This window comes from Podarcis bocagei, assembly GCF_964188305.1.
Source record: "Podarcis bocagei genome assembly, chromosome: 6".
NCBI lineage: Eukaryota > Metazoa > Chordata > Lepidosauria > Squamata > Lacertidae > Podarcis > Podarcis bocagei.
In genome coordinates, this window is record NC_138130.1 from 90,376,815 (window position 1) to 90,391,538 (window position 14,724).

Genomic DNA, 14,724 nt, shown 5'->3' on the forward strand with positions numbered 1-14,724 from the left:
TCCCAAAATATCCATGCAGAGGCTCAGCATCTTAGAAAATACGAAATAATCCAAACAGACCTAGAAGCAAAAGTCTCTCTCTCTCTCCAGCCTGCATTCTAGCCTTAGGCTGTTTACTCTCCCTTCAGGAGAGCTTCACTCACTTCTTTACTCCAGGGAGCTTGGGACCAAGGACTCAAAGGCAACTCCCTTCAAAATGGAGATTTGCAACTCAATACCTTTATCACATGATCTAAGGCTACAACTCTCACATGTTAGCTACCAGAGAACAATCAGTTAGTTAATCATTAACTCGGCAAGAGCTCAGCATCCACTTAGAAAACTACTGTGAAAAAAGCAACACAGATTTAGTCATTTTCTATTTTAAGCCTTTGTTAACACACATTTTCCATTTCTGTGTCAGTTAAATCAATTACAGTGGTGCCCCGCAAGACGAATGCCTCGCAAGACGGAAAACTCGCTAGACGAAAGAGTTTTCCGTTTTGGAGGTGCTTCGCAAAACGAATCTCCTATGGGCTTGCTTCGCAAGACGAAAATGTCTTGCGAGTTCCTGCGGGGGTTTCCCCCCCCCCTTTTTCTAAGCCGCTAAGCCGCTTATCAGCTGATCCGATAAGCCGCTAAAAGCCGCTAATAGCGCTAATCCGCTAATCCGTCAATGGGCTTGCTTCACAAGACGAAAAAACCGCTAGACGAAGAGAATCACAGAACGGATTCTTTTCGTCTTGCAAGGCACCACTGTATACTTCTCAATGTCCCAACATGCTGCTGCTGAATGGGGTTTGAATCTGGTGTAACTTCACCCCAGCTTGACTTACACTGGCTTGCTTTATGTTGCTCCCTGATAATCCTATATATATATATATACACAGTGGTACCTCGAGTTACATACGCTTCAGGTTACAGACTCCGCTAACCCAGAAATAGGAGCTCGAGTTAAGAACTTTGCTTCAGGATGAGAACAGAAATTGTGCTTCGGTGGCGCAGCAGCAGGAGGCCCCATTAGCTAAAGTGGTGCTTCAGGTTAAGAACAGTTTCAGGTTAAGAACGGACCTCCGGAACGAATTAAGTACTTAACCTGAGATAACACTGTATAGGTAGTTAATGCTAAAATAATTCAAGAAATGTTCCCCATGTTATATATTTTTAGGATATTTTAACTTTAGATAAAACAAATATCATCATTACAGTACACAGGAGTTAAATTTAGCTATTCTGAAAGGCCAGGTTTTGTATTTTTAAAAATCCTTTGTGAGTGTTCTGTGGAAGGAAATGTCTCTTGGGCAATTACTGAAATAGCTGAATAAATGAGAGAAACAGCTAATGATAATGTGAAGCAGACCTAAGGCTGGCATATTGTGTTTCTTTGTGGGAAAGGGCAGACAAGGCTCAATTTCATTACAGTGGCATGGCGTAAACTCAGTTCCTCTTAGGGGTTGGGATAATGGACCAAATGATGGATATCCCTGTTCCCATAATACTGAACAACACTTAACATCCACAACAAAGCTCTTTTAAATCTCATTTTCATGTAAAATCAGAAAAGGGGCTCATTAATAAAACAAGGATGTCACCCAAAGGAATCTGTAAGTTAAGCCAACACTTAGAGAACCATCTACAAGCAGTCCTGATAGAAAATAACTTGGCTGTCCTGATGGTCAAATATGACATCTGGGAAACATATTTTTTTCCATTTTCTGTTGCATGAGATTTTTCAACTGTTCTTATATGTTCTTTCAATGCTGATTTCAAATCTGAAATCAATTTTCGTGTACATGCTATGGCTATCTTTCAATTCCCGACTTTTGCTGATAGGTCATATTTGCACTGGGGATAAGTGGACACTGACATGTTGATCTACCTTAACCACATGGTAATTATTGTTTTGCAAACTTAATTTTATTAATTTTTATAATTTTGTAACCTAAATATTTGTATTTTTCAGATCGGACCATGGCTTCTTCAAGTAGCCAAAATGTGTAAACGTGAGAACGAAAGAGCCTGCTGAGGATTAAATAATAAATAAAGCCATTACCAGGACCCAGAAGAAAGGAGACAAAAAGCATAAGGAGAACAGGAAGGAGAGCTACTCCAATCATTTATTCATACAATTGTAGAACTGTAGAGCTGGTAGGGAACCTAAGAATCATCTAGTCCAACACTCTGCAATGCAGAAATCACAGCTAGAATCCCTGACAGATGGCCATCCAGCCTCTGTTGAAAAACCTTGAATGAAGGACAGTCCACCACCTTCTGAGGGTTTTAAATTGGATTTGTTGTTGTGCTGGGGCACTTGGACCCACTACAATTGCACAGACTTGAAGTTCCTTTATTCACTCCAGTCCCTCCTGCAAATTACTGGCTGCACAGAGAGCGTAGACCCATGGAAATTGACAAACCCAGGTTAGTCGTGTCTATGCTAGTCTGAGGAAGGCTATATTTGTTGTTTAGTTGTTTAGTCGTGTCTGACTCTTCGTGACCCATGGACCAGAGCACACCAGGCACTCTTGTCTTCCACTGCCTCCCGCAGTTTGGTCAAACTCATGCTGGTAGCTTCGAGAACACTGTCCAACCATCTCGTCCTCTGTCGTCCCCTTCTCCTTGTGCCCTCTATCTTTCCCAACATCAGGGTCTTTTCCAGGGAGTCTTCTCTTCTCATGAGGTGGCCAGAGTATTAGAGCCTCAGCTTCAGGATCTGTCCTTCCAGGGAGCACTCAGGGCTGATTTCCTTAAGAATGGAGAGCTTTGATCTTCTTGCAGTCCATGGGACTCTCAAGAGTCTCCTCCAGCACCATAATTCAAAAGCATCAATTCTTCAGTGATCAGCCTTCTTTATGGTCCAGCTCTCACTTCCATACATCACTACGAGGAAAACCATAGCTTTAACTATACGGACCTTTGTTAAGCCGTATTTTAATTAACTGGGGTTTTTTTTCTTTGTTTGTGTGGGATATAAAGCTGTCAGTCTAGTCCAACATTCCGCAAGAGGACTAACACACAAGCTATGTGGCAGTTCTGTCAGTTGGTCGGTTGCTCCAAGGAGTGTTAACTGGAAACTGCTCGGATGCAGTCTTCTCATGACTCACTACTATCTAGTATATAGTTTATCTGTTATGTAACCTAAGCCTGCCTTCAGGAACAACTCTGTAAACCTGAATGATTCTGAAAGTAAAGTAGTTTATGTTAATATGATTCAGATTCATGTGTGTTTTCTTTAAGAGGGACAGAAAGGGATTATCAACCAGGAAGGTATAATTATTGATAGGACTCAAACGAGTTAGCAACCTGCTTGTCGCTGCATAAACTCAAACATGGGGTTGCTTAAACTCTGCTAAATTATATAAACGTTCCCACAGTTTGTTTGTTTGTTTGTTTTCCTATTATGTTTTATTTTAATTTATATTTGGTGTTAGCCTCCTTGAGCCCTGCCCTGGCCGGGGAGGGCGGGGTATAAATAAAAAATTACTACTACTACTACTACTACTACTACTACTACTACTACTACTACTACATTGGCTTCAACCCCAAGGGATTTTCCAATTCCTCTTTTGCTGCTTTTTTTCTGGCCCAGTGCTCAAAACCAGAGAATGTTCAGTACAGTCCTACATTTGAAAGAATGTCTCGGCCGTTCTACTCTTTTCCAGATTAAAATATACAGATATGAAATGAAACAATTTCATTGCAAGGCCAGCCCCATTGTCCAATAATAATAATAATAAGCAATTCCAATTCTCCATTAGCTCGGAATGAAAGCGTAAAAGAATGATGCGTCTGATTTTTACCCCTTCTGTGTATGACAGGACATTACCATTTGATGTATGCCTTGGCTTTTTCAATCCTTTTCATTTATCAGCTTGTTACTGAGTTGACTGTGTTAGCCGCAGAGCAGGGCAGTTAAATTCTGTGGCTGAGACTATATTTACTCGCTTGGTGTGAGTCGGGGGAAAACAGAAAGCCAGCTACGATTTGAGACTTTCTCCCCATAATTACCCAGTAGGTGAAGAACTTTGAAAGAGGGACTATTGCCATCAATTGGGGAAGCCGCCTAATTTACAGGAACAATTTCAAGGCCCTTTCCAAATGCTCAGGTAGTACAGAAACTGTCTGAATCCACTCCGGAATAAAGGAAGCAAATACTTAGGGCCAAAGGATCCATTACATCCAGTTGCACACAACTTCCCCTCAACTTCTCTTTTTAAAAAAATGAAAAACAGTTGTGGAAGGCTGCAGTCTTGAGCGTAGGAGAGTCAAAAGAAAGGATGTTTTCCAATTCAGAACCATACCTCGTATGTTATAAGAACGTCAGAAGCTGCCATATACCAAGTCACTATTAGGCCAGGTAAATCTACCTCAGTGTTTATTGCCATTATTAATATTGCACATTTGGAAGCAACGGAATGATTAAAAAGGGACTCTCCTTGAAATAAAAATGGCCCAGTCCAAAAATATGGTTCAAAAGCTTTACTAACGGAACTTGCTTCAAAGCAGACTTAAAACAAAAATGTTACAGTGGTACCTCTGGTTACGTACTTAATTCTTTCCGGAGGTCCGTTCTTAACCTGAAACTGTTCTTAACCTGAGGCACCACTTTAGCTAATAGGGCCTCCTGCTGCTGCTGCACCCCTGCCACGTGATTTCTGTTCTCATCCTGAAGCAAAGTTCTTAATCCGAGGTACTGTTTCTGGGTTAGCGGAGTCTGTAACCTGAAGCGTATGTAACCTGAAGCGTATGTAACCCGAGGTACCACTGTACATCCAGATAGTTGCATAATGTCATGTGCTGGTCCCAGCACAGGCAAAACTTCTTCGAGATATGAATTTCTTCTATCCAGAGCCAGTGGCGAAGCTTCATGCTCTGGCCCATGGCTGTTAACGCATCCCAGGGAGCTTGGTATGCGTCCCAGGGCACGGCACGCCACCTGCAGGGGCGTAGCGCCCGGCACAGTGGGGGGTCACGGCGCGTGTCCAGGAGGGTGGCTGTGATGGTACCCCCCTCAAGGATGGTGCCAGGGACGGTGCACTCCCCCCACCCCCACCCGCCCATTTCTCCACCAGTGTCCAGAGCTCTGTCTCTCCTGCAAACAGCCTCCATTAGCCTTTGAGCTGTTTTCCCCTGGAAAGAATCATTTTTCCTTCTCCCCTGCTTCAGAAAAAAGTCACACAAAATGGATTGCCCACAGATTAACATATGTACAAAGTTGAAACTCAATCTCTTTCGTGTGATCTTAAGTTAAACCTGTGACAGAAGAGCGGAGACACATTCTTAGTTAATTTATAACTGTTTTGCTCCCTGCAACTCTTTTGGTAAGCTTAGTGGAACTTTACATGCTATGCTTTTAGCAGTATAGTGGTAACTCAGGTTACATATGCTTCAGGTTATAGATGCTTCAGGTTACAGACTCCGCAATCCCAGAATCAGAAGCTGCAGAAGCCGCTTCAGACGTTTGGGTTCCAAAAATTGTTCGAAAACCGGAACACTCCCTTCTTCTTCTTTTTTTAATATTTTTATTACTTTTTTCCAGATACAGATATATAGTCAGATATACAACGAAATAACAGAAAAAGAAAAAAGAAAAGAAAAATAGAAGAAATCCAACTTTCCAATACATTTTTCCATAACCAACCGGACTTCCCCACGTCTCCCTCACCCTGCTTTCTTTACAATAAAAATATCAGCAAATTAATACCTTGTTTCATGTGTTATTAATACTTTCAAATAATTCTCTTTTGGGTTCAAACGGAACACTCCCTTCTGGGTTTTGATCTTCGGGAGCCGATTTGTTCAGGAGCCAAGGCGTTTGACATCCAAGATACGACTGTACACATATAGTACATATATTATAGAGTTATTTTCCATTCCAATGTACAATTGAACCATTAGACTTAACAGTATTGTCAGCAATGGCTGGCAGCAGTTCTCTTGAGCTTCAGGCAGGGTTTAGCTTGCAAGCGACAATGTGTTCAGGCCAGTGTTATGGGACGCAAGTGGAAACAGAAACACATGTTACTGTGCCTTCTCTTTCTACCTTAACGTATGGAGCAGCTTGTGCCCACGTCGCGCCGCATCTCTTGTTCTCTCCGTAATGACTCCAGTGCCCTTTTGAGAGAAAGGCTCTCATTGAAGGTAGTACGTTAGAGCAAGTTATGTTTTTAAGACCCTCACCAGGAGCACAACAGTAAACCTCAGTTGTTCAGGGGCTTCATTTGTGAGTCTGTCATCTGCTAGTGCACAAAGCTACAAAAACAAAAACAAAAAAAACAGGAGGTGATGAAATGAGACATTTCGAAGACCCCAGAGAATCCCTGTTGGTTACATTTGATCTGATTTTATTTGGGATGTTTTTGTTGCTGCCGTTGTTCACTTCTGATGCACCTGCCAAGAGACACTAAATAAAATATTTCCAGCTAAAAACACAACCCTCCAATTCTCGCTCTCCCCTCCCCCTTCCTGTGCATGAGCTTAGAGTTGTTTTGCAAAGTCACGTGACAAAGGAAGTGTGTGCGGCAAGGAGAGGGAGACAGAATGCTACCAGGTGCTGCCAGCTCATTAGCTTGCTAGCCAACATTTGTGGAGTTTGTCGCAGAAAAGCTACAGATTGACATTGTGCAAAGGGCTGTGTAGACATATACCATTCATCTGAAGCACATTTCCTTCGCTCCCAAAGGATCCTGGGAAATGGGATCATCTTAATAGATGGTCCAGGTTGTGGGCAGGCTCTCAACCTGGTTCCCCCCGCCCTGGCATGGGTGGAGCTATCGCCCTCACGCCAGGGTGGCACCACAATCACCCAGGCCTATTGCCCACCATGTCAAAGGGTGATAGTGGGGGAAAGTATAAAAGCGGCAGTGCGACGTGTGCTTGGCTCCTGCTTCACACTGCTGAACACCCACCCATCCTCCCTTATTTTAGATCCTCTGGCCTTGCTTTGGACTTTGGTTGTTTGCCCCGCTTGAGTCGGGGGCTGGGTAGGAATTTTTTCCATTTGGCAAATTTGCACAGGCCACTTGGTTTTTGCCTCCCTCTTAGCAATCATCACAACTTTGTAAGGTTTGGCGGTTAGGCTTATGGTGAATGGGGGAGGGGAAGTCAGCCATCACCTGCCCCTCCAGTTTCAAGGGTATTCCGTTAAAGGAATCCGGGGCCTGGTTCCTGTCCGAAGCCCGCTTGAAGGGAACACTAGGGGAGATGCAGGCGGGTTCCCCTGGAGCAATTTCCCTTTGGGTGCTTTACCCTTACAGACTTCCTGCAAAGGGGGCAGGAGTCAGATATAGTCCTGCCAATGCCTAAGCCAATACCACACTCATTTCTGTAATCAATAAAGTTGTGGCCTAATTTTTGCCCAAAAACCTTAAACAAAATATCCGTGTCCCCCTAATGGGGGATCGGCTTAAGGGTCTTGCCATGCAATCATTGGTTGCCCTTCTCAAAATGTCAGCTGCCAGTGGAGGATGAGCTCCTGACACCCAGCACCTTTAACAAAACCTTAGGATTCTTTGGGGGGGGGGAGGGTGCTTTAAATGTGCTTTATACATAGGATCATAAGAAGAGCCTACTGGATCTGGCCAATGGACCTTCCAGTCCAGCATCTTCACGGTGGCCAACCACATGCCTGCGTGAAAACCGCAAGCAGGATCCAAGCAGAAGAGCGGTTGGGAAACTGTGTACCTGCAGCTACTCAAACAGAGTCAATTAAGGTTTGGCAGCCAGCCAGAAGGCAGTATGAAGGAGTAAGTCTGCCTGGTGATAACAGAGACATGGAGACAACTCCCTGATGGGTCAAGCTCTCTCAAGGGAGTGATAATTAATGGCCTACTAACTGGAATGTGTTAGTTCAGTGTTCAGAGGTTCAGAGTTCTGTGTGTCAGTGTAGGAGTTGTGAGTCGTGTCTGAGAGAGCTAGCAAAAGATCCGTGTTCTGTTCCTGTAAATAGTCCACTGTATATAATAAACACCTAACTACAAGTTCCTGGTTCCTGGTTCGTCTATCCTGTCTGCAGCCAAGTCGCCAATTGCTTCCGTGGATTCTACGTTTACTCTGCTAGGTCTGGCAAAGGTCCTGCAACTAGTCAGAAAGTTGTAAAACACCAAGTAGGTTTTACCAATAAGAGCCCTGTCGCCTCCTGTGGTTTGCAGCAACTGGTTGCCAAAAGCATTGCTGCCTCCAGCTGTGGGGATAGAGCACAACCATCATGCCTAGTGGCCATTGATACCACTCTCCTCCATGAATTTGCCTTTTTTGAAGCCATCTAGGTTGGTGGCCTCTGATGGGAGTGAGTTCCATAGTTTTAACTACACACTACATGAAGAAGTGCCTTATTCTATTGTATCTGTCCAGAATCTCCCTGAACAATAATGATTTATGCACCGCACAGGGCTGTTTTGTGCATTTCTGAACTCTCTTATGAAGAGCACTTCTGTGTGCAATAAAGAAAATGAGGAATAAAAAAATGAGGAATCACGTCAAGCCTTAGCTATGGAGATAAGGGCTGTGTGACACCTCTTGGATAAACAGTCCCAGCTCAGGGTCACCATTAGTGATGGTCCAGTAGCTGAGACACAGTTCTATCCACAATTAGGGGTGGAGAAAAATCTAATTCGGTTTCTATTCTCTTCTCATTAGCATTTCCATTCTGAAATTCAGTTTGCCACATTTCCACATCAAGTTGGTTGTGTTTTTTTAAGATCCTCATTAAAACCCAACAGCATATTAGTGCTGATATGCTCCTCATATACACCCAATACATTTACCCTAATTTAAACGTTCAGTGTGATTTTGCCCGATTTATTTCTGCAAGCAATTTTCTCTAACACAATACATTTTTGTTTGTTATTTTCACTTCTACATTTTCAGGCACACTGTCCCATTATGCATATGTTTTTGTGCACATTGGGGGGGGCAGAGAACTGCATCACAAAATTCAGAAAAGGTAAAAATTCGAAGGGTGGCTGTGTCTCAGTTCACCTGTTGCTCCAATTCACATTAAACAATGTGAATCACACTGGATTTCATCCAAATTATAAGAGGGTAAAGTGGGGTGCATTTAGACTGTGACCCCAACACCCCATTTGTGATTTGCAACGTGATCCCCAGGATTAAAAAGTTTCCCCAGCCCAATCTTAAAATTCGTCTATTGAAGCATCTATGCATAGTTACTGTATAGACCAAGTGTGAGAAACCTTTGGCCCACCAGATGTTACTGAACATCTCAACATCCCTGGCTGCTGACCATACTCGCTGGAGCTGATGGGAATTCTAGTTGAGAATAGGCCTTCCAGTCTATGAACAAATCACATTTTATTTGCAGGGAATCATCGTCAATTAATTTCCCGGTGTCCTATCTTTCCCTCTCTTTATGATGATTCAGAGTCCAGTTGGAGCAAAGGGACCAGCCAGCACAACCCAGTATCCTATCTCTAAGAAGGGTCACCCCATGAACATGAAGGGCTTCCTGGATATTATTAAGTTGCTCTATTCAAATTTTGAAGAATAGATTTCAAATACAGACAGCTGAGAGTTGCAGCTTTGTTTTTCCCTCCTGGTGGAACTTTATTGTAATCATGAACAAAAAGGACACTAGCATACCTGTGCCAAAAGCATTCTGAAATCTATTGATTGTATCACATCACATTCTACAACTGGATTACTTTAAACATTTGCTCTCAAAGAAACCCTGTATGAAACAAGCTAAATGGTGTTTGTGTAGCGGCAGCTTGGTGAGATATTTTCAGCATCTTCAATTTACGCTGTAGATTTTTTTAAAAAATAAAAAAATTATAAGCCTCATTGGTTTTAAAACTATGCAGGATATATTTATGAGGAGTCTTGTTTTGATTTGTTTTTTTATTTTAAATCCAGCTTCATCTCAGCCCTACAGGAGTCAGAAGATGAAGCACACAAACAAACAACATTGCAACAATGGAAATCTGCACACACAGCACAGTGACTTGATAACACCATAAATCAAACAATGGGGGGATGAGAAAGACATGTGTTTCTCTGAAGGCTGGAGCCAACAAATAGCTTATTTTCAAGAGCCCATATGGAGGAATTGTCCTCCGAAACATCCCCGCTGCTTAGGACAGGACAGCCACTCTCCCTCCAGTTTCAAACTTTGCAGCGCTAAGTACCTAGATGGCTAGATAGATATCACTTTGGAAACATTTTGTTGGGAAGCAGTTTACAACCTCAAGGACCTCCTCTCCCCATAGGAACCAACCTGTAATCATCATCGGAGGACTTTCTTCATGAGCCTCTTTCAGAGGTCAGCAACACGAGAACGGGCCTTTTCTGTGGTGGCTCCCCCTTTGTGAAATGCTCTCCCCAGGGAAGCTCGCCTGGTGGCTTTGTTACATATCTTAAGGGACCAGGCAAACCATTCCTCTTCTCCCAGGCCTTTGGCTAATTCAACCATCTATGGCCTTTTAAACTGGTGTGTGTGTGTGTGTGTGTGTGTGTGTGTGTGTGTGTGTGTGTGTTTCTTCGGTGCTGGCTCACTCATAACATTCTTTTCCTTGCACCATATTTTCCACCAGCGTCAGGGTGGGCTTCCTTATTCACCACCCTCTATATCGCCTTCCAAATCCTTTTAAACCTCCTCAAGTTAGTTATAAGTTTAGCTCTTAATTCAGGTTAGGATTTTAAGGTCCCAGAATACTTAGCCACTTTCAAATGAAGCTTGTGACATCGCTATGGGAGTGGATCTCACACCTCACTTCCTCCTTCACCAGCTCCTGTCGGAGCACTCAACGGGGCTAGCCCGGGCGTGGGAAGGTCACCAAGAACGCCACCAGATCCTGCAGTCCGAGGATTCCCCTCCTCAGGTTACGAGGTTCGCGGAGCCCTGGCGCAACCTCTTTTCACCCTCATAAAAAGCTCAGGACCTTCCTGAAGGACTGATCCTGCACCCCTGAAAATGGCGGTGGCTAAACAGGAAATCCAGTATAGAAACTTAATTAGTAAACAAACACACATACATAAACAAATATAAAACCTGAAGGGCACCCATATGAATTGTTCACGGTGTAGTGTGGGGCTTTCGTTTTGGTGGGGCAAAGTAAAACACCGAAAAGTAGGAGCAGGCTAATTTCTCACCAAAAAAAGAAAGAAGAGAAGAGAAGAGAAGAGAAGAGAAGAGAAGAGAAGAGAAGAGAAGAGAAGAGAAGAGAAGAGAAGAGATACCGTTTGTGTCGTCTTTCAGGTTCTACAGATTCTAGAAATATACAAGAAAGAAAGAAAGAAAGAAAGAAAGAAAGAAAGAAAGAAAGAAAGCTGAAAATCTGGAGGTTATGCTTCATCCAGGGGGGAGGGGTAGCTTAGGCCCTTGCATCTTCCCACCCCACCCAAAAAAGATGCCCATGATCAGACCCATGTTCTCAGAGACTCAAGAAAACACACTGTGGTGCCCAGTATGGCTATAATTCCCCAGCTCAAACCAATAGCAAATTAACTTTACTACAGCACCTGGTATCTGAAGAAGTGTGCCTGCACACAAAAGCTTACACCAAGGACAAACTTAGTTGGTCTCTAAGGTGCTACTGGACAATTATTTTATTTTTTTATATATTTTCCTGCAGCACTGTAGGGAAGGGGTGCAGTTCAGTGGAGAAGGTGAACACAGAAGGCTCAATACCCTGGAGAGTTGCTGCCAGTCAGTGTGGGCCATATGGAGCTAGATGGACCAAACGGCATAAGGCAACCTGCTGCTTTCTTCCTGTGCTTGCTGTGGAGACAGCAGCCTGGCTGCAGCGAGGGCCTCTCCAGCACAAGGGTTAATCTGAATATTTTGAATTCCACTCATGCAGCCGCACACAACACCTCGTTGGCTACCTGAGAGATGGGAAATAAATATGATAAATGTAGCAGCAGGCAACAGGAAAGCTGAGCAGTCAAAGTATGTCCCATTCATTTGTAAACTTTTATAGCTTTGGATAATATAGATCGTAGAATGTGTAAATGGCCCTTTATCAGGATTTACTGACCTGGAAGGGGAAGGGTGAGACGGCAAACACCCACACTGTTAATAAAAACCCAGAGCTGGGGCAACCTTGCCTGCCAGCTCTCTGAATCATTTTATGGTAGTTCAACACATCCTTGCTGAACAGTTTATTGACTTGTGTTCCATAATTAAGGCAGCTGTCTATGAAGACGCTGCATTTGGTGCTGGGGTGATTGCAAGTGTTTGCAGGACTTATTTCCCTGAGTTTTGTTTTCTCCGGTTCTGCAGGCTTCCCCAACCTGGTGCCCTCCAGATGTTTTGGACGACGGCTCTCATCATCCCTGACCACTGGCCAGACCACTCGATTGAAAGTCCTGGTTTTGGCTTATAAAGCCCTAAATGGCTCAGGACCGCAATACCTCAAGGACTCCCTCTCCTCATATGAACTGCCTGATCATCATCTGAGGCCCCTCTTCATGTGTCCCCTCCACAAGAGGACCAGAGGGTGGCAACATGTGAAACAGCCTTTTTTGTGGTGGCTCCCAGCTTGTGGAATGCTCTCCCCAGAGAGGCCTGTTAAAGCTGCTGCCTGGCAGTGGGTGGGTCACTGTTACAGTGGTATCTCGGGTTAAGAACTTAATTCGTTCTGGAGGTTCGTTCTTAACCTGAAACTGTTCTTAACTATTTCTGGGTTAGCGGAGTCTGTAACCTGAAGCGTCTGTACCCGAGGTACCACTGTACTATGATTATTTTATTATGACACTGTCTGTTATTATGCTCCGTAAAATGTGTTCTGAATGTTCTGGGATCTTTTGATAAAGGGCCATATATAAATCAAATAAATTCAGTTGTAAGCTTCTTTGAAACCAAACTCCAACTGAAGAGTTTGTTCTCCTAACAGCCTGACCACCCCATGCTCTGTTTGCTCTGAAGCCTCTTCCTGGATGGCACAAAAGATTTTAATGGGAACTGCGGCCTCTTGTGAAATCCAAGGTGAATTTGAAAGATCTCGCTCAGGAGAAATCTGCGTAATCACCTTTAAAGGAAGCAATGGATCCAAACTACAAGAAAGAAGATTCCACCTAAACATTAGGAAGAACTTCCTGACAGTAAGAGCTGTTCAACAGTGGAATTTGCTGCCAAGGAGTGTGGTGGAGTCTCCTTCTTTGGAGGTCTTTAAGCAGAGGCTTGACAACCATATGTCAGGAGTGCTCTGATGGGGTTTCCTGCTTGGCAGGGGGTTGGACTCAATGGCCCTTGTGGTCTCTTCCAACTCTATGATTCTATGATTCTATGATTCTATGATTCTATGATTCTATGATTCTATGATTCTATGATTCTATGAAGCGAGAAATAATTTTGACCAGACTAAGCCGTCCTCCCAGCTGCAATCCTTATGCAACCCTCTCAACCTGACCCACCTTACACAGCCTTGTCTGTGAGATAAAAACAGCAAAACACATAAACACTGAAAAGTTAATTGCTTCGCATGTTATTAATAATAGAGCAACAACGAAAAGCAAGTGTTGCTCCAGGAAAGTAGTCCACAGATGCACTCAGCATCCATATATATATATATCCTAAGCACTGTGGATAAATGCAGGGTATTTGTTTACACAAGTGGAATGCTGGACTAGCCTGAAGGGCTGAACAAAGATGCTTTTAGTTTAGTGAACCATATTTAATTGTCGGGGGGATGACAGCCCTTTAGCTCACCTGCGCCAGTCCTGGCTTAGCCTTCCATGCTTGGGAGCTGCATAATTAGCGCTTGCCAAGTACCATCATAGGAAAAGCACCTTACCCTAATATTCAGATTCAGTATCAAAATGGCATGGAACTGCCTGGGGGGCGGGGAGTACAAGAAATTGAACAGGAGAGAACAAACAAGGCGTTCCTGGAGAAGAACATTATACATTCCCCTGCAGGTGTCCCTATTTTCCAGGGTCAGCCCCGGACTTACAGAAGCCATCCCGGTTTCTGATTTGATCCCAGAACGTGCCAGTTTTCCTTTTTCCTCTTCACCCCACCCCCACGTCTCGTACAACAATTAAAAGTGGTGGCGGGTGTGTAATAATATTTTACTCTTTTTTCCATATAGAAAGTTACCTTTGCTATTCAACAATTATATTCCAATTCTACAAAACAAGGGGCTTTCCGCTCACCCCTGCATCAATGTTTATTACTCAAATTACATACAATGGCGTTTTAAGGTTCCGTCTAATTTCTAATTTCATCCTCTCTGACACGTTTCTTAATACAGTCTGCTATTTTCTTACACTTCAAGCCCTGCTGTGATCTTCGCATATGGGAAACAACTTTTTATATAAGATTAGCAATGGTTTGAAATATTCTAAATCTGGATCTTTTATCAGTGCCATCAATTTTGCCATCTCTTGCCATTCCAAGGTTTTCATCAACCATTCATCCTTTGAGGGTGTTCTTTCCTCTTTCCATTATCCAACTTCCCTGGCTAAGTTGTGAGTGGAGGCTGCACTCAGCTCATCTAAACACTAGCTGAGTCTTCCCCACTCCGATGCCCTGCAGATAATGGTGGACTACAACTCCCAACACACCTGACAATTGAATAGGCTCACCGGGGCTGATGGGAGTTGTAGTCCAAAAGATCTGTACCGCACTACATTGGAGAAGGCTACTGTTGTCAACCATCATCCTTTCTAATAATATTTTTTATATATAAAAAAGCCATCTAAGATAATGGCTCTATCTCCCCAGCTTTGTTCTACTGAATTCTGTGAGTTATAAATGCACTGAAGGATACTGACAAGCTCGAA